This window comes from Diabrotica virgifera, chromosome 4, assembly GCF_917563875.1.
Source record: "Diabrotica virgifera virgifera chromosome 4, PGI_DIABVI_V3a".
Classification (NCBI taxonomy): domain Eukaryota; kingdom Metazoa; phylum Arthropoda; class Insecta; order Coleoptera; family Chrysomelidae; genus Diabrotica; species Diabrotica virgifera.
This window is the reverse complement of record NC_065446.1, coordinates 154,694,128-154,713,710: the sequence shown is the minus strand read 5'-3', so window position 1 is coordinate 154,713,710 and position 19,583 is coordinate 154,694,128. Positions and strand designations below refer to the sequence as shown.

At 31.5% G+C, this 19,583-nt stretch overlaps 1 long non-coding RNA gene across 1 annotated transcript; it reads right to left on the bottom strand.

Annotated features, from left to right (window-relative positions):
* Positions 1-2,691: 2,691 nt before the first annotated feature.
* Positions 2,692-19,252, bottom strand: LOC126883190 (uncharacterized). The gene is made up of 3 exons (XR_007697552.1): positions 18,245-19,252; positions 12,321-17,744; positions 2,692-3,934 (listed from the first exon to the last, which is right to left on the bottom strand). It is a non-coding gene; the product is annotated as an uncharacterized LOC126883190 (long non-coding RNA).
* Positions 19,253-19,583: the final 331 nt, after the last annotated feature.

Below are 19,583 nucleotides of genomic sequence, written 5' to 3'. Positions count from 1 at the left end.
CATTGTTGTTTGCTATTTGTTTAATAATTGAAATTTCGTTGTTGTAATTGTCTTGGGACATGGGGATGTTAAGAAGTCTGTGGACATAACATTGAATAGCTGCCATCTTATGTTGAAAAGGATGGTTAGATGATATGGGTATAATATGGTCTGTTTGAGTAGGTTTTCTAAATACTGAGTATTCTAAAGTAGTAGACGATGAAGAAGTGGAAGATGTATTCTTTTTGATGGTTAGGTCTAGAAAATTGATCATGTTGTTGGTTTCTAACTCTAGTGTGAACTTAATTGCTGGATGTAGGTTATTAATTATTGAAAGAATGTTGTTAGGTTCTGAAGGAGGACCTTCTATAAATGCTAAAATATCATCAACATATCTGTACCATAGGATTATTTGTGGATGTGAATGGACAAAATTATTTTCAAGAGAATCTAGGAAAAGATCTGCAAGTAGTGGGGATAAAGGATTTCCCATTGCTAGACCTTCTGGTTGTCTGTAAATTTTGTTGTTGAAGATGAAGAAATCTTGAGAAAGGCAAAATTGAAGTAGTGAGGTGATTTGAGTACATTTGTTGGGGTCTATGTTCTTTGAAATTAAAAGATTGTTGACAATTGGAATGGTTTCAAGTCTAGGAACATTAGTGAAAAGATTGGTTACGTCAAAAGAGACCATAGTAAAATTGTTTGGGAGGTTAGTTGAAGAAAGTTTGGATATTAAATCAAGAGTGTTTTTGATAGTATATTTTGGAGTATAATTAAGAAGATCCTGGAGAAGTGTGTTGATAAATTTGGCTAATGGAGCTAGTGGTGTATTGACGAAACTGACTACAGGTCTTATTGGAACATTGACCTTATGGATTTTGGGAAGACCGTAGAGTCGTGGCATTGAAGGACTGCTAGAAATCAAAGTTTTTGGATTTATTTTAGATTCTTGAAATAAATTTGTAGCATTTGAGATGTTAGTTTTAAGAACAAAATGATAAATGAACTTAAAACTAACATCTCAAATGCTACAAATTTATTTCAAGAATCTAAAATAAATCCAAAAACTTTGATTTCTAGCAATCCTTCAATGCCACGACTCTAAGGTCTTCCCAAAATCCATAAGGTCAATGTTCCAATAAGACCTGTAGTCAGTTTCGTCAATACACCACTAGCTCCATTAGCCAAATTTATCAACACACTTCTCCAGGATCTTCTTAATTATACTCCAAAATATACTATCAAAAACACTCTTGATTTAATATCCAAACTTTCTTCAACTAACCTCCCAAACAATTTTACTATGGTCTCTTTTGACGTAACCAATCTTTTCACTAATGTTCCTAGACTTGAAACCATTCCAATTGTCAACAATCTTTTAATTTCAAAGAACATAGACCCCAACAAATGTACTCAAATCACCTCACTACTTCAATTTTGCCTTTCTCAAGATTTCTTCATCTTCAACAACAAAATTTACAGACAACCAGAAGGTCTAGCAATGGGAAATCCTTTATCCCCACTACTTGCAGATCTTTTCCTAGATTCTCTTGAAAATAATTTTGTCCATTCACATCGACAAATAATCCTATGGTACAGATATGTTAATGATATTTTAGCATTTATAGAAGGTCCTCCTTCAGAACCTAACAACATTCTTTCAATAATTAATAACCTACATCCAGCAATTAAGTTCACACTAGAGTTAGAAACCAACAACATGATCAATTTTCTAGACCTAACCATCAAAAAGAATACATCTTCCACTTCTTCATCGTCTACTACTTTAGAATACTCAGTATTTAGAAAACCTACTCAAACAGACCATATTATACCCATATCATCTAACCATCCTTTTCAACATAAGATGGCAGCTATTCAATGTTATGTCCACAGACTTCTTAACATCCCCATGTCCCAAGACAATTACAACAACGAAATTTCAATTATTAAACAAATAGCAAACAACAATGGTTTCCCCTCTTCTACTGTAGATAAGGTCATTAGAAGATCAATACTCAAAAAGAGACTAAACCAAGCGTTTAACACAGAGAACGAACCCAACACTACAGCTATTTATAGATCCTCATCCTACTTAGGGCCAATTTCAGAAAAAGTATCAAGATTACTTTGTAATAAAGTCAGTAACCTTAACATATCTTTCAAAACGAAAAATAACATCAAATCCATCTTCAGCCACACCAAAGATAAAATCGACAAACTAAATAAAAGTGGTATTTACAAACTGTCTTGTGGGGATTGTAACATGACTTATGTGGGCAGGACCATGAGGACCCTATCTCAGAGGATCAAAGAACATCTCAGCAATCCAGAAAAATCAAATTTTGGTTATCATGTTAAATTTAGCAACCATTCCTTCTCTCCTTCCGAAAACAGTACAATTTTACATAACATCCCAATCAAAAACTATAGACAAATGAACCTTTTAGAAGATCTAGAGATAACTAAAGAAATGAAACTTAATCCTGATTTTTGCTTGAATACACAAATCAATCTTAATTACAACTATAAACCTTTGTTCAGACTCTTGTGGGAGACTCTGGAGGAAGAAGTTTGACCTCATACAATCAAAAAATAATTTTTAAAAATTTTTTTAATTCTTTACTAAAGCATCATTTAAAACAATATTTGTAATAAATCATTTGGCAGCTTATTCTTTAAAAATCACATTTCACAAAATTCATGGTTAATTTATTTCCCATCTTCCTAAAAAACTTCACCATCAAGTTTCTTTACATCATGTATTAATTTTCAAAACCGATTCGAGTTTGGTTTGTGAAGGATAACTTGTCAATTGGTTTATCCTAGACCTTAAGTCTCTTTTCAATATGTATTTCATTATTTTTAAAAAACCAGATTTATGTAACTACAGACTTTGTTGAAAAGTTGTTCAATCCAATTGCTAAAAATGTCATATGTCAACTGTCACTTTATATGAGAAAATGTGAAGACACCTTAACGAGCACACCCTGTCTACATCGACTGTCATTAAAAATCCTCCATGCGAGGCGACCATTCTGCTATCTGACACCGCAGTATTCAAATGGTAAGGTCTTTTTGACCTTACCATGATCAAATATTCGTTTTATATATAATGTAATTTTCGTGTGAAAGTCCATTGTGCTCGTTCTTGATGTTTAACTTTTCTGGATACAAAAACAACCAACGGCAAATTGAACAATTTTTTAAACAGACAGACAAGGTTTTTTCCAACCAATAAAAAACTACATAAGAAACAGAAGTATTTCATATCATAAATGGAACCCATCTCTCTTCATAGTGGTATTTTGACCTTTTTGACGTAAGTTAAACTTTGAATTCTAAGATCAATTATTCATTAGAGATCTTTTATTGTAGCATAGCTCCGAAGATGGCTTTATAAGCCGAAAGCGCTCAGCTAAGAATTATTAATTTTACACACTTCAAAAGTACACTTCTCCCCCTTTTACCTGTTGTCATAAGTGTGTACAAAACTTTTTCAGTCTTTACGTTAATAAAATATTAGAAATAATACCTTTTGGGCAAATATGCAGAGCTCAACGTACAGTACCGCAAAATGATATATGAGTTTGGGAACTTAATACCATAATATACAAATATGTTATAAAAATAGGTAAACTAAATCTGAAACAAAATTAATAAACAGTGCATTAAAATAAATCATAGGAGATAAACACACAATAGTTACTAATGTCACCCACTGGTAGTTCCCAAACAAACCCGAACGACTCCTAAATAGGTTGCTGGCGCATCCCCGGAAATGAGCACTAGGATAGTGCAAAAATCATGCCTCCTGTAGGTCCAAGTGCTAATACGAAAAGGAGCTGGAATTCCCCCAAAAAGCTTGTTCCCCAAGTAACTACTCCCAGTGACTTATGGTTGGAGATTGGCCTCTTGGTGTTTCGAGGTGTTATTTAAGATTTCACATGGATGGCTAAAAACACAAAATTCCCGTTTACTTCAATTTCTTATGTGTACGACCAATCAAAGAAAGAAAGAAGAAAACTAGGAAAGTGTTTTTTTGGATAGATAGTAATAAAAAAAAACACACAAAAAGAGACCTCTTAATTACTGAAGTACTTGACCTTGACAAAGTTTATGTGAGTTCTCATTACAGACATGTGGATTTAGGATTTAAATACAGAATAAATTTAATTTCTTTAAAATAATTATTATAAGACTGATAAGTGATATTGAAAGTGACTTTAGTATAATAGGCCTTGGGCCCGCATATACAATTATTATTTATGACCACACCGTTGAAACTTTTTGTACTTGTTATTTGGGTGGAGTCGGACAAATTTTGAGCTTGGCGCATTATGGTAGTGGGGCGTTTATCTGTCAAGCGGTGACGAAGTTGTCAATTTTATGCAAGAAAAAAATTTATTACCACATTGGTCATTCTATTTTAATCAATGGATTTTGTCATATAAACAACGAAAACAATTTTGTCGGACAAAAATATTGGGGCATATGACGCGTCGGCCACGCTAAATATGTAAAATTTATGAAAATAATAAATTTATTACCACATCGATAATTTTAACGGTATCTATCATAAAACCTTTTTACAATAATGTGGTAACCTTGTCGGACAATTTTCACGGGGCATATGCGCAGTCGGACGCGCCGAAGATATCAATTTCCTGAAAATTTTTTATTTATTACCACAGATGTCGTTTTTATTTTGTACTGTTCTTTTACATGTGTAATGCATATTGGATCACTTGTCGGACAAAAATAATGGGGCGTTTTGGTACAATTAAAATAAAAAGTAATATTTATGCATACAGGGTGTTTGGTAAAGAATGGGCCATAGCTTAACTTTAGGTCCCTGAGGTTAAAATAGGCCGATTTAAGCTAACTTACCTTAGTACAAAGTTTATAATAGCCGAGATACAGGGTGTCAAAGTTAAACTTTTTTTTATTTATTATTGAATATTTCCTGATAGGTATGAGATAATAACATGAAATTTTATATCTGGGGGTTTCTTGGGTCGAGAAATCTATATTCCTTACCAAAAATTATGCATTGCCAAGAGGGCGCCACATATGCCTTTCAGCACTCATTTATGACGTTCAATTTTTTTTATCCCTCACTCTGTATAATTTTGACATTAAAATTTTTATTTTCCTATTAGTTTTACTTAAAAAAGGTATACTTCTTTCATCTTCCTAAACTCAACCGTTTTCGAGATAAACGCATTTTAAATATGCGATACACCATCATTTTTAGCATAATATCATTGTAGTTACACCCGAAAAATAACTTAAAATTTATGAAAATAATAAATTTACTACCACATAGCTAATTTTAACGAAATCTACCATAAAACCTTTTTACAATAATGTGGTAACCTTGTCGGACAATTTTCACGGGGCATATGCGCAGTCGGACGCGCTGAAAATGTCAATTTCCTGAAAATTTTTTATTTATTACCACAGATGTTATTTTTATTTTGTACTGTTTTTTTACCATGTGTAATGCATATTGGATCACTTGTCGGACAAAAATAATGGGGCGTTTTGGTACAATTTAAAAAAAAAATTAATTTTTATACATTTTTGACTTCATATTAAATTACGTATTTCTCGGCTCATATTACCCGTATGCGCGACAATGGTGAATATTAAATTCTTAACTGTAGTTAAAAAATGTAGTTAATAATGTAACTGTAGTTAATACCCAAAATTAATTTTGGGTACAACTCTAAGTCATCATCATCATCATCATCATTTGGCTCTACAACTCTATGTGAGTCTTGGCCGCGTTTACTATTTTCCTCCATTGTTGTCGGTCCTGAGCAGCTATTTCCTATTGCTGTACTCCCATTTTGCGTAGATCACTGGCTACTGCGTCCTTCCATCTCTTTCTTGGGCGACCAACTGACCTTTTTCCATCGGGCCTTTCCCAGAATGTGGCGTTTAGAAGTCTTTCGTCACTTGATCTTAGTACGTGACCCGCCCATCGTATTCTGTTTGATTTAATGTAGCGTACTATGTTTTCATCTCCGTATATTGTCTGGAGTTCATCATTGTGTCTTCTTCTCCATTCTCCAAGTCATACCCTTTTAAATTTTTTACTTAATGTGTGTAACAATTTTCAGCTAAATCGATCTAAAAATAACCGAGAAAAACTGTTTTAAAATTTTTTTTGATAATACCTCCTCGTCGATAGCCTAAAATAATGAAGTTTTCTGTTCGTTTGCCCCAACATTTTTGTCAGACAGTTACATGTTTTGGTTAAGAATATAATTAGTTGTAACTTACTACTTTGTCGGAAAAATGGTTGTAAATATAAGGGATGCACGAACCCAGCATAATTTAAAAGTATAGTTTATTAATAAACATTAAATTTTTTGTCCGACTTTGGATTTGCCCCAATATTTTTGTCCGACACTTAGATTTTTTGATTTGGAATATAACTACTTATAACCCGATTTGTGTCGGAAATTTTTTTTATTTCGAGAAAAAAAACTACAGAACTATGTTTGTCGTTGTTCAAGGAGTATGTACGCAAATATCAGATCAAAATTTTTCTAAAAGTTTCCCTCTTGTCGGAAATTTTTTTGGAAAAATTTTGAGTACAGCTCTGCGTCTACCATTTTAAATGTTTTACTTAGTGTGTTTACCAATTTTGAGCTAAATCGATTCAAAAATAACCAAGAAAACTGTTTTAAAAATTTTTTTGATAATACCTTCTCGTCGATAGCCTAAAAGAATTAAGTTTTCTGTTCGTTTGCCCCATGATTTTTGTCAGACAATTACATTTTTTGTTTAAGAGTATAATTACTTGTAACTTACTACTTTTGTCGGAAAAATGGTGGTAAAGATAAGGGATACACGAACCCAGCATAGTTTAAAAGTATAGTTTATCAATAAAAATTAAATTTTTTGTACGAATTTGGATTTGCCCCAATATTTTTGTCGGACACTTAGATTTTTTTATTTGTAATATAACTACTTATAACCTAATACTTGTGTCGGAAATTTTTTTTATTTCGAGAAAAAAAACTACAGAACCATGATTGTCGTTGTTCAAAGAGTATGTACGCAAATATCATATCACAATTTTTCTAAAATTTTCCCTCTTGTCGGAAATTTTTTTGGGAAAATTTTGGGTACAGCTCTACGTCATACCCTTTTAAATGTTTTACTTAGTGTTTGTACCAATTTTCAGCTAAATCGATTCAAAAATTACCGAGAAAACTGTTTTAAAATATTTTTGGATAATACCTCCTCGTCCATAGCCTAAAAGAATTAAGTTTCCTGTTCGTTTGCCCCAACACTTTTGTCAGACAATTACATTTTTTGTTCAAGAGTATAATTACTTGCAGCTTACTACTTTTGTCGGAAAAATGGTTGTAAAGATAAGGGATGCACGAAGCCAGAATAGTTTAAAAGTATAGTTTATTAATAAAAATTAAATTTTTTGTCCGATTTTGGATTTGCCCCACTATTTATGTCGGACACTTAGATTTTTTTGATTTTTTAATATAACTACTTAAAACCTGATACATGTGCTGAAATTTTTTTTTAATTCCAGAAAAAAATAGAGAACGATGTTTGTCGTTGTTCAAGGAGTATGTACACAAATTATCAGATCACAATTTTTCTAAAATTTTCCCTCTTGTCGGAAATTGTTTTGGGAAAATTTTGGGTACAGCTCTACGTCATACCCTTTTAAATGGTTTACTTAGTGTGTACCAATTTTCAGCTAAATCGATTCAAAAGTAACCGAGAAACACTGTTTTCAAATTTTTTTTTGATAATACCTCCTCGTCGATAGCCTAAAAGAATTAAGTTTTCTGTTCGTTTGCCCCAACATTTTTGTCAGACAATTACATTTTTTGTTTAAGAATATAATTATTTGTAACTTACTACCTTTGTCGGAAAAATGGTTGTAAAGATAAGGGATACACGAACCCAGCATAATTTAAAAGTATAGTTTATCAATAAAAATTAAATTTTTTGTCCGACTTTGGATTTGCCCCAATATTTTTGTCCGACACTTAGATTTTTTGATTTGGAATATAACTACTTATAACCTGATACTTATATCGGAAATTTTTTTTTATTTCGAGAAAAAAAACTACAGAACGATGTTTGTCGTTGTTCAAGGAGTATGTACGCAAATATCAGATCACAATTTTTCTAAAATTTTAACTCTTGTCCGAAATTTTTTTGGGAAAATTTTGGGTACAACTCTACGCCATACCCTTTTAAATGTTTTACTTAGTGTGTGTACCAATTTTCAGCTAAGTCGATTCAAAAATAACCGAGAAAAACTGTTTTAAAATATTTTTGGATAATACCTCCTCGTCCATAGCCTAAAAGAATTAAGTTTCCTGTTCGTTTGCCCCAACATTTTGGTCAGACAATTACATTTTTTGTTTAATATAATTACTTGTAACCTACTACTTTTGTCGGAAAAATGGTTGTAAAGATAAGGGATGCACGAACCCAGCATAGTTTGAAAGTATAGTTTACTAATAAAAATTAAATTTTTTGTCCGACTGTCGAGTTGCCCCAATATTTTTGTCCGACACTTTGATTTTTTGATTAAGAATATAATTACTTATAACCTACTAATGTTGTCGGAAAAATGGTTTTAAAGGTAAGGGTTGCACGAACCCAGTATTTTTTAAAAGACAGTTTATTAATAAAAATTAAATTTTTTGTCCGACTTTGGATTTGACCCAATATTTTTGTCGGACACTTAGATTTTTTGATTTACAATATAACTACTTATAACCTTATACTTGCGTCGGAAATTTTTTTAATTGGAAAAAAAATACAGAACGATGTTTGTCGCTGTTCAAGGAGTATGTAAGCAAATATCAGATCACAATTTCTCTAAAATTTTCCCTCTTTTCGGAAAGTTTTTTAAGAAAATTTTGGGTACATCTCTACGTCATACCCTTTTAAATGTTTTACTTAGTGTGTGTACCAATTTTGAGCTAAATCGATTCAAAAATGACCGGGAAAGCTCTTTTAAAATTTTTTGATATTACTTTCTCGTCGATAGCCTAAAAGAATTAAGTTTTTTGTTCGTTTGCCCCAAGATTTTTGTCAAACAATTACATTTTTTGTTTAAGAATATAATTACTTGTAACTTACTACCTTTGTCGGAAAAATGGTTGTAAAGATAAGGGGTACACGAACCCAGCATAATTTAAAAGTATAGTTTATCAATAAAAATTAAATTTTTTGCCCGACTTTGGATTTGCCCCAATATTTTTGTCGGACACTTAAATTTTTTGATTTGGAATATAACTACTTATAACCTGATACTTGTGTCGGAAATTTTTTTTTTATTTCGAGAAAAAAAACTACAGAACGATGTTTGTCGTTGTTCAAGGTGTATGTACGCAAATATCAGATCACAATTTTTCTAAAATTTTCCCTCTTGTCCGAAATTTTTTTGGGAAAATTTTGGGTACAGCTCTACGTCATACCCTTTTAAATATTTTACTTAGTGTGTGTACCAATTTTCAGCTAAATCGATTCAAAAATAACCGAGAAAAACTGTTTTAAAATATTTTTGGATAATACCTCCTCGTCCATAGCCTAAAAGAGTTAAGTTTCCTGTTCGTTTGCCCCAACATTTTTGTCAGACAATTACATTTTTTGTTTAAGAGTATAATTACTTGTATCCTACTACTTTTGTCGGAAAAATGGTTGTAAAGATAAGGGATGCACGGACCCAGAATAGTTTAAAAGTATAGTTTATTAATAAAAATTAAATTTTTTGTCCGATTTTGGATGTGCCCCACTATTTATGTCGGGCACTTAGATTTTTTGATTTTTTAATATAACTACGTAAAACCTGATACATGTGCTGAAATTTTTTTTTAATTCCAGAAAAAAAATACAGAACGATGTTTGTCGTTGTTCAAGGAGTATGTACACAAATTATCAGATCACAATTTTTCTAAAATTTTCCCTCTTGTCGGAAAAGTTTTTAAGAAAATTTTGGGTTCCGACCTACGTCATACCCTTTTAAATGCTTTACTTAGTGTGTACCAATTTTCAGCTAAATCGATTCAAAAGTAACCGTGAAACATTGTTTTAAAAATTTTTTTTGATAATACCTCCCCGTCGATAGCCTAAAAGAATTAAGTTTTCTGTTCGTTTGCCCCAACATTTTTGTCAGACAATTACATTTTTTGTTTTAGAATATAATTACTTGTAACCTACAACTTTTGTCGGAAAAATGGTTGTAAAGATAAGGGATGCACGAACCCAGCATAATTTGGAAGTATAGTTTACTAATAAAAATAAAATTTTTTGTCCGACTGTCGAGTTGCCCCAATATTTTTGTCGGACACTTTGATTTTTTGATTAAGAATATAATTACTTATAACCTACTAATGTTGTCGGAAAAATGGTTTTAAAGGTAAGGGTTGCACGAACCCAGTATTTTTTAAAAGACAGTTTATTAATAAAAATTAAATTTTTTGCCCGACTTTGGATTTGCCCCAATATTTTTGTCGGACACTTAGATTTTTTCATTTGGAATATAACTACTTATAACCTGATACTTGTGTTGGAAATTTTTTTTTATTTCGAGAAAAAAAACTACAGAACGATGTTTGTCGTTGTTCAAGGAGTATGTACGCAAATATCAGATCACAATTTTTCTAAAATTTTCCCTCTTGTCCGAAATTTTTTTTTGGAAAACTTTGGGTACAGCTCTACGTCATACCTTTTTAAATGTTTTACTTGGTGTGTGTACCAATTTTCAGCTAAATCGATTCAAAAATAAAAGAGAAAAACTGTTTTAAAATATTTTTGGATAATACCTCCTCGTTTATAGCCTAAAAGAATTAAGTTTCCTGTTCGTTTGCCCCAACATTTTTGTCAGACAATTACATTTTTTGTTTAAGAGTATAATTACTTGTATCCTACTACTTTTGTCGGAAAAATGGTTGTAAAGATAAGGGATGCACGAACCCAGAATATTTTAAAAGTATAGTTTATTAATAAAAATTAAATTTTTTGTCCGACTTTGGATGTGCCCCACTATTTATGTCGGGCACTTAGATTTTTTGATTTGGAATATAACTACTTATAACCTGATACATGTGCTGAAATTTTTTTTTTAATTCGAGAAAAAAATACAGAACGATGTTTGTCGTTGTTCAAGGAGTATATACACACATTATCAGATCACAATTTTTCTAAAATTTTCCCTCTTGTCGGAAAATTTTTTAAGAAAATTTTGGGTTCCGACCTACGTCATACCCTTTTAAATGCTTTACTTAGTGTGTGTACCAATTTTCAGCTAAATCGATTCAAAAGTAACCGAGAAACTCTGTTTTAATTTTTTTTTTGATAATACCTCCTCGTCGATAGCCTAAAAGAATTAAGTTTTCTGTTCGTTTGCCCCAACATTTTTGTCAGACAATTACATTTTTTGTTTAAGAATATAATTACTTGTAACCTACTACTTTTGTCGGAAAAATGGTTGTAAAATAAGGGATGCACGAACCCAGCATAATTGGGAAGTATAGTTTACTAATAAAAATTAAATTTTTTGTCCGACTGTCGAGTTGCCCCAATATTTTTGTCCGACACTTTGATTTTTTGATTAAGAATATAATTACTTATAACCTACTAATGTGGTCGGAAAAATGGTTGTAAATAAAAAAATTTCAGGAAATTGACATCTTCGGCGCGTCCGACTGTGCATATGCCCCGTGAAAATTGTCCGACAAGGTTACCACATTATTGTAAAAATGCTTTATGGTAGATACCGTTAAAATTATCCATGTGGTAATAAATTTATTATTTTCATAAATTTGACATATTTAGCGTGTCCGACGCGTCGTATGCCCCAATATTTTTGTCCGACAAAATTGTTTTCGTTGTTTATATGATAAAATCCATTGATTAAAATAGAATGACCAATGTGGTAATAAATTTTTTTCTTGCATAAAGTTGACAACTTCGTCACCGCTTGACAGACAAACGCCCCACTACCATAATGCGCCAAGCTCAAAATTTGTCCGACTCCACCCAAATAACAAGTACAAAAAGTTTCAACGGTGTGGTCATAAATAATAATTGTATATGCGGGCCCAAGGCCTATAACCAAAAGTTAAAAATATTAGAATTTTCTCTGAATGAATATTATCTATAGATATGGGAATAATTAAAAGATATTACTCGTAAATAGTAGAATAATTAAAAGAACAATTCACTGAATAAATTTACACATCACACACATCAGAAAGATTATATATTATGTCACCTTGAACAAGAGTGACAACAATGGTTATAAAAACTATTTATAAAACACAGATATTGCTATTTACCGTGTGATAAGATGATGTTATGCTGTAAACCCCATTGGATTAATACCTTCTGTATTCCCAAACACTCCTAGATAGGTTTGGTGATCCATAATTCAAAAGTCACACATTTTTATTAACACGAGGTCTAACCTCCAAATTTGATCCTCACCCGCCATCCATACTAACCAAATTCCCAACCACAAGTGAAGTCTCTCGTCTCGCCACTTCACAGAGCAAAACGTCAAATTCTCAGCACACGAATCAAATTATTACCCGAGGTGTAGAGTATGTTCCATACTCTGAAGTGTGACGTCACGTAAATATTTATTTACGAGAAAATTAGAGAAGTTGAAAGAAATCAAATGAGAGACCGAGGGGAAATAATTATAAAAATAATTAAAGATCTAATTTCGTAACGTGACCGTTACAATCCACTTCTACTCGGGAAAAAAATTTTATCAATAAATTTTTTTTTCCTAAACTTCAAAATAATAACAACTAACTTTGCAATACATAGTCTAACAATCCACGTTGATTCGCAAGATTACCAATAAGCATAAATTAATGTTCAAGGAAAAATAAATTAATATATGACTCAAATTCACACTAAAATGTTACTATGTTACTCTCTGCTACCAAATATTGACATAATATTGCTTAAAAGTCAAAACAAAACTAAATATTGTACTAAAGTTCATAATAATAACTAAGTGTCGAATTTGGCACTAAAACCAAAATTGAACTATCCATGGACATCAGATTTATAAAGGGTATATCCAAGGACGGAACAACCCGGAAAAGGTGTGAGCCAATTCGAACCATATCAAGAGTAAATATACCAAAGTGAATTAAAAAAAAATCAGTAACTAAAGTAAGTAAAGAATTGAACACTTAATCCAAAATTGAACTAACAATGGACACCCGATTCATAATAGTATATCCAGAGAAGAACAGTCAGGAAGATTTATGGAACAATTCTCACAAATGCCAAATAATACCAATAATAACCATACCAAAGGAATCCAAATCTCAATAACCAAAATAGATGTGACATCGGACACTTAATCCAAAGTCAGACTCTCAGTGGACACCAGATTCATAATAGCATATCCAAAGAAGAACGACCAGGAAGATTTATGGACCAATTCACACCAATACTAAACCACATAAACAGATCAGGTCTACGTACACCCACATCCGGTAATACGAACCTATCCAACCAAATACACAAAATAAATGAAGAATCGGACACTTATCCAGAATCGGACTATCAATGGACACCAGATTTATATAAGAGCATATCCAAAGAAGAACGATCAGGCAAATTTATGGACCAATTCTTACTAATGCTAAATAAACTAAATTATTGGATCCAATGGTAACTAATACTGAACAAAATAAATAAATTAGGTCTACATACACCCTCATCCGGTAATATGAACCTATCCAAACTAACTAATCCAAAATAAGTCAGAAAAAAAATTACTAACAGACTAAGTAACAGAGATGTAACCAAACTAAATCAAAGGTATGATAAATACCTATAGTGTATTGACTAAAATATTATAGAAACTACATAAACTTAATTCGTGCTGGTATTCGCGAACTATAGCATGTTGCTACAACAGATGTATGAGAATAACCAGACTCAGATAAAGTACTAATAACGTAAGAATAAGTAAGAAAGAAAACAGAATGGAATGGTGAACTTACAAGTTCTATGGCACTATGATAAGTGATAGGAAAAAAATATGTGACGAGAATGAGCAACCAATTTTGAATAAAACTGTAGATTTATGCGTTCTCGCATACATAGAATTATCCAGGAATATATTCCTGAATCTCAATAGCAAAACTAATGCCTAAGGAAAGAAGTGGGAATATACTCAAATGAACAACTCATTTGTCTAAACACCTCAAATACTAAATTAAGGGATCTACTGTGTATAGGGATAGTCAAAAAACAGACATACTATGAAGTACGAGACATAATATAAACTAAACACTTCCCTATCAAATGGTAAAAATATAACTGGAATAATTGGACTAACACTAGAATGGTTAGGACCTGCTGCAGACATTTCCTGACAAGAAATATTATGATAGATTAACATCTGTCTACTCTGCAATGAAAAACATAGATTGCGAAATTGGATAGCAATGGCGCCTTGCTGAACTTCGAACCCACGTATTCACCAACTTTGAGCATCAACAGACTAGTTTCTAAGAAGAAATATGAAAGACTCAAGAATTCATACATACATCAAAATTCCAAACTAATTCCAGAATCATACTGTATAGGAAATAAGGGTCTGAATTATTATAAAATATTTAAAATATTGGAGACAAGTGTCAATAGAGTAACCTAATAAAAAATAAAAACCACATCTTTCCAATATGGCAAATCCAATAACAAGATATAAAAAATAATAAAAATTAATAAGTAATCAAATATTCAAAATAATATAACACATAACCTGAGATATGATAGTGTAACATAGTTCCATCATAATATCCATATTAAACAAGAGTACTTGTATGAGCTCTCCTATCCAACTATATAAATATATAATAAGTTAACAACCCTACTAACTTAGGGGTTAGGTGTGCAAAACTAAACAAAAATACAAGTGAACTTATTATTAATTGTGTAATCCTACTGACAGGATCAGCAATGAATAATATTGACTCATACTAATAATTAAAATGCATCATGTATAATACAAAAAAAATAAACTCATACATAAAGTACTACTAATAATTAAACTAATAAGTAATAAATTCATAAATAAAGTCATCAACAACAAAGCCAAAGATGAAATCAAGCAATGTATGTAGGTACCTGCATTATCGGATGATAAAAAATATCAGACTAAAATTTCTAACCATACTAAAGATTGAGCTAAGCTAAAGACAAACAGAAGAAGAGATTAGCTTGAACAACACTGTTAAGGTAATCTTCTTCTGAAGATTATTCTATAACTTAATTGAAAAATAGTATCAATGTTTCCTAACTAATAACGAATTTATATTTGAATCTCAACCTAAAGTATCTGATTTATATAAGGATTATATTATGGTACCCACATTAATATAATATTATTATCAAAATTAACAAACTAGAAGGTGAGATGGATAATGGAACTACTTTACCATACAATAATTAAAATTGTTATGTTTAACACTACCAATTAAAGAAAAATAAAGTTAGATGACCATCTGTAATCATCCGAACCATGCGAACTCAACGTATCATGTATAGAAGCTAATGTTCTGGACTGATATTACTTTGTGGTGTGTGCCTGTCTTACCAAACAACCCAAATATCAAAAATAACAAATATAAAATATAATCTAAAGTTTGTAAGACAAATATACATATGGAGAAAATATTAGCGACACACCAACAAATCAAAAATGCCAGCAAAATATATAAAAAATCAAATCAATAAAGTAAATAAAGTACCTAAATACTGAAAATGATTTCTAGTTATGTATAAAATATAACCATATTAGAAAAAAAATATGTGCATATAGTCACCGATTAATTGTACGAGCAAACATACTACCATTGGTAAAAGGAATAAAAATTTATCATAATAGAACATAAGTCAGTTATGTATACTCAGTCTAAATACATAAATAAGTTTCCAATAAAAATACAAAATTCAAACTACAATATGAGCTGTACCACTAAACCTAATAAAAAATGAGGTATCGAAAATAAACTAATCATAAACAAAGAAAAGCAGTATAAGTCTACCTGTTTAGTATTAATAAAAAATTTAACGACAAAAATAAATCAGAAATAACATGTATACAAAGATATCAAAAAGGTAATAATACAGAAAATTCCATAAAAGAAAAAAGAAATGAACTAAAAGGACTACTGTCTTAGAACCATAAACGGTTGGCCCCACGTTGGGCGCCAATGTAACAAAAATAAGAAAACTTCTGTTGGAGTGAAAGTAAAAAGAAGGATATACTCCAACAGAAGTAAGAAAACTAGATAACTAATAGTTGTGGCTATTATGAAAATAAAAATGAAGGGGCTTCAGCGTCGAAGCCGAAGTATGAAAAATTACTACTAAAGTGCAGTAGTACTGAAGAAACGGGAATTAAAAGGGATAGACGTAGGAATGGGAAGAGACAGAGGCAAACTAAATAGAGTTGGCTAGCAAGAGATGCAAGAGAACAACTTGACACTCAAGGATGGATACGGCTCGTTTGCATGCCTGTCGAAGAACAGTAGCTCTAAGTTAATAATAATGATGACTAAAAGGTGAAATAATAAAATAAGAATAATATACTAAAAATTAATGAAGATGAATGATTTCTAAAGACGATCAAAATAAATAAAACTAACAAATCATGGGCGCCAAGAAAATGATCTTCGATCACTTTCCCAGGTATCTTACACTGCTGTTAAATATTAAATAAATTAAATCTGTAATAATGAACATAAAGGAATAATAAAAATAAATGATATATACAAAATAAATAAATATTTATTAAAAATAACTACTAGATCTTTGACAATATCTGAGTTATATAAAGCATATACTGTGACTATACAATCACAAGTTTTACATAGTTATATTTGAGATAACTACAATAATGTTATCTGTTACAAAATTACCTAAGTGCCTCTCACTTACATATAGGGTACAACTCACATGAGATTTCTACCCAATGGTTATAGTACGCTTGCTACGTACAACTGAATTAAAACCCGAAATATTAAAAGTAATATAAATAAATAGGCACAAGCCTGGCGAAGAGAAAATACCATGATGAATTAAGCAAATGCATTAATAAAAGTTATAAAAATGAAGCTAAGATAAATACCCAAACGATGACCTAAATTACCCGAGCAAATGCAATAAAATAAAGTAGCGACGAATTAACTGAACAAATGAAATAAAGCGAATAAATAACATATTTGGGAAACAAGCAAATAGTACAACCTAAATTTACATAATGACATGAAATCGACCTAAATAAACAATAAAATATTAGAAGTAATAACTTTTGGGCAAATACGCAGAGCTCAACGTACAGTACCGCAAAATGATACATGAGTTTGGGAACTTAATACCATAATATACAAATATGTTATATAAATAGGTAAACTAAATCTGAAACAAAATTAATAAACAGTGCATTAAAATAAAACAGGAGATAAACACACAATAGTTACTAATGTCACCCACTGGTAGTTCTCAAACAAACTCGAACGACTCCTAAATAGGTTGCTGGCGCATCCCCGGAAATGAGCACTAGGATAGTGCAAAAATCATGCCTCCTGTAGGTCCAAGTGCTAATACGAAAAGGAGCTGGAATGCCCCCAAAAGGCTTGTTCCCCAAGTAACTACTCCCAGTGACTTATGGTTGGAGTTTGGCCTCTTGGTGTTTCGAGGTGTTATTTAAGATTTCACATGGATGGCTAAAAACACAAAATTCCCGTTTACTTCAATTTCTTATGTGTACGACCAATCAAAGAAAGAAAGAAGAAAACTAGGAAAGTGTTTTTTTGGATAGATAGTAATAAAAAAAACACACAAAAAGAGACCTCTTAATTACTGAAGTACTTGACCTTGACAAAGTTTATGTGAGTTCTCATTACAGACATGTGGATTTAGGATTTAAATACAGAATAAATATGATTTCTTTAAAATAATTATTATAGGACTGATAAGTGATATTGAAAGTGACTTTAGTATAACCAAAGGTTAAAAATATTAGAATTTTCTCTGAATGAATATTATCTATAGATATGGGAATAATGAAAAGATATTACTCGTAATTAGTAGAATAATTAAAAGAACAATTCATTGAATTTTACACATCACACACATCAGAAAGATTATATATTATGTCACCTTGAACAAGAGTGACAACAATGGTTATAAAAACTATTTATAAAACACAGATATTGCTATTTACCGTGTGATACGATGATGTTATGCTGTAAACCCCATTGGATTAATACCTTCTGTATTCCCAAACACTCCTAGATAGGTTTGGTGATCCATAATTCAAAAGTCACACATTTTTATTAACACGAGGTCTAACCTCCAAATTTGATCCTCACCCGCCATCCATACTAACCAAATTCCCAACCACAAGTGAAGTCTCTCGTCTCGCCACTTCACAGAGCAAAACGTCAAATTGTCAGCACACGAATCAAATTATTACCCGAGGTGTAGAGTATGTTCCATACTCTGAAGTGTGACGTCACGTAAATATTTATTTACGAGAAAATTAGAGAAGTTGAAAGAAATCAAATGAGAGACCGAGGGGAAATACTTATAAAAATAATTAAAGATCTAATTTCGTAATGTGACCGTTACAAGGGGGTCGAATTTTTATGAATTAAATGCGAAACTACAATTTTATATTTATTTCATTTATTCATCAGAATTAGCTTAAACTCAAACAAAATTAGTATGCCTGAATAGGTGTTTTCAATACCTTTCAAACGAGGTATCACTTGCCATAAGGTCCCATTTAAAATTATCTGTCACAGTGGCTCTGTACAGTCATCTGTCATAATTACGTCACCTGTTATGACTAGTTAAAAAGCTTACGTCTGTTTATTTGCTCCCACCAAATTTCACTATTATAGGTATAACCGTTCAAAAGATACGAGAGGGGTACGGACTTTAGACTAGCACTATATGGCATCAAGTAGTAAATTATAATTATACTCTACAGTAATAACGCACTAATAACCGACAAAATAACGCAAAAGATGGAAAACATAATTAAGTTGTGAGATAAAAAGAGATGAACCTTGTGGAGTTGTTAAATTTAGCGATAGTAACTTATAGATTGACATTATATTGATTATTTCCCACCTTTAGACGTATCGGACGAATTTGAGAAATGCCACTGTCACAGTGACATTTTTAGTTGGCATACTCCTCTGATACGTCTAAAGGTGGGAAACAATCAATATAATGTCAATTTATATGTTACTAACGCTAAATGTAACAACTCTACTAGTTTTATTTCTTTTTATCTCACGGTTTAATATGTTTTCCATCTTTTGAGCTATTTTGCCGGTTATTAGGACGCTCATCACTGTATATTATAGACCTTAGCATAGTTTAACACGTAATTTGTGTCCACCACTTTACAAAAGAAATCCGTATAGATTGTTAAAAATTATTCAGCCGTGTTGGAGTCAGAACTCAGGCCAACAACGCTACACACGTCCTGACAAAATAAAAATTGTCAGGATGTTAGAATAGCAAGACCACCCGACAAAATCGGTCAGCCT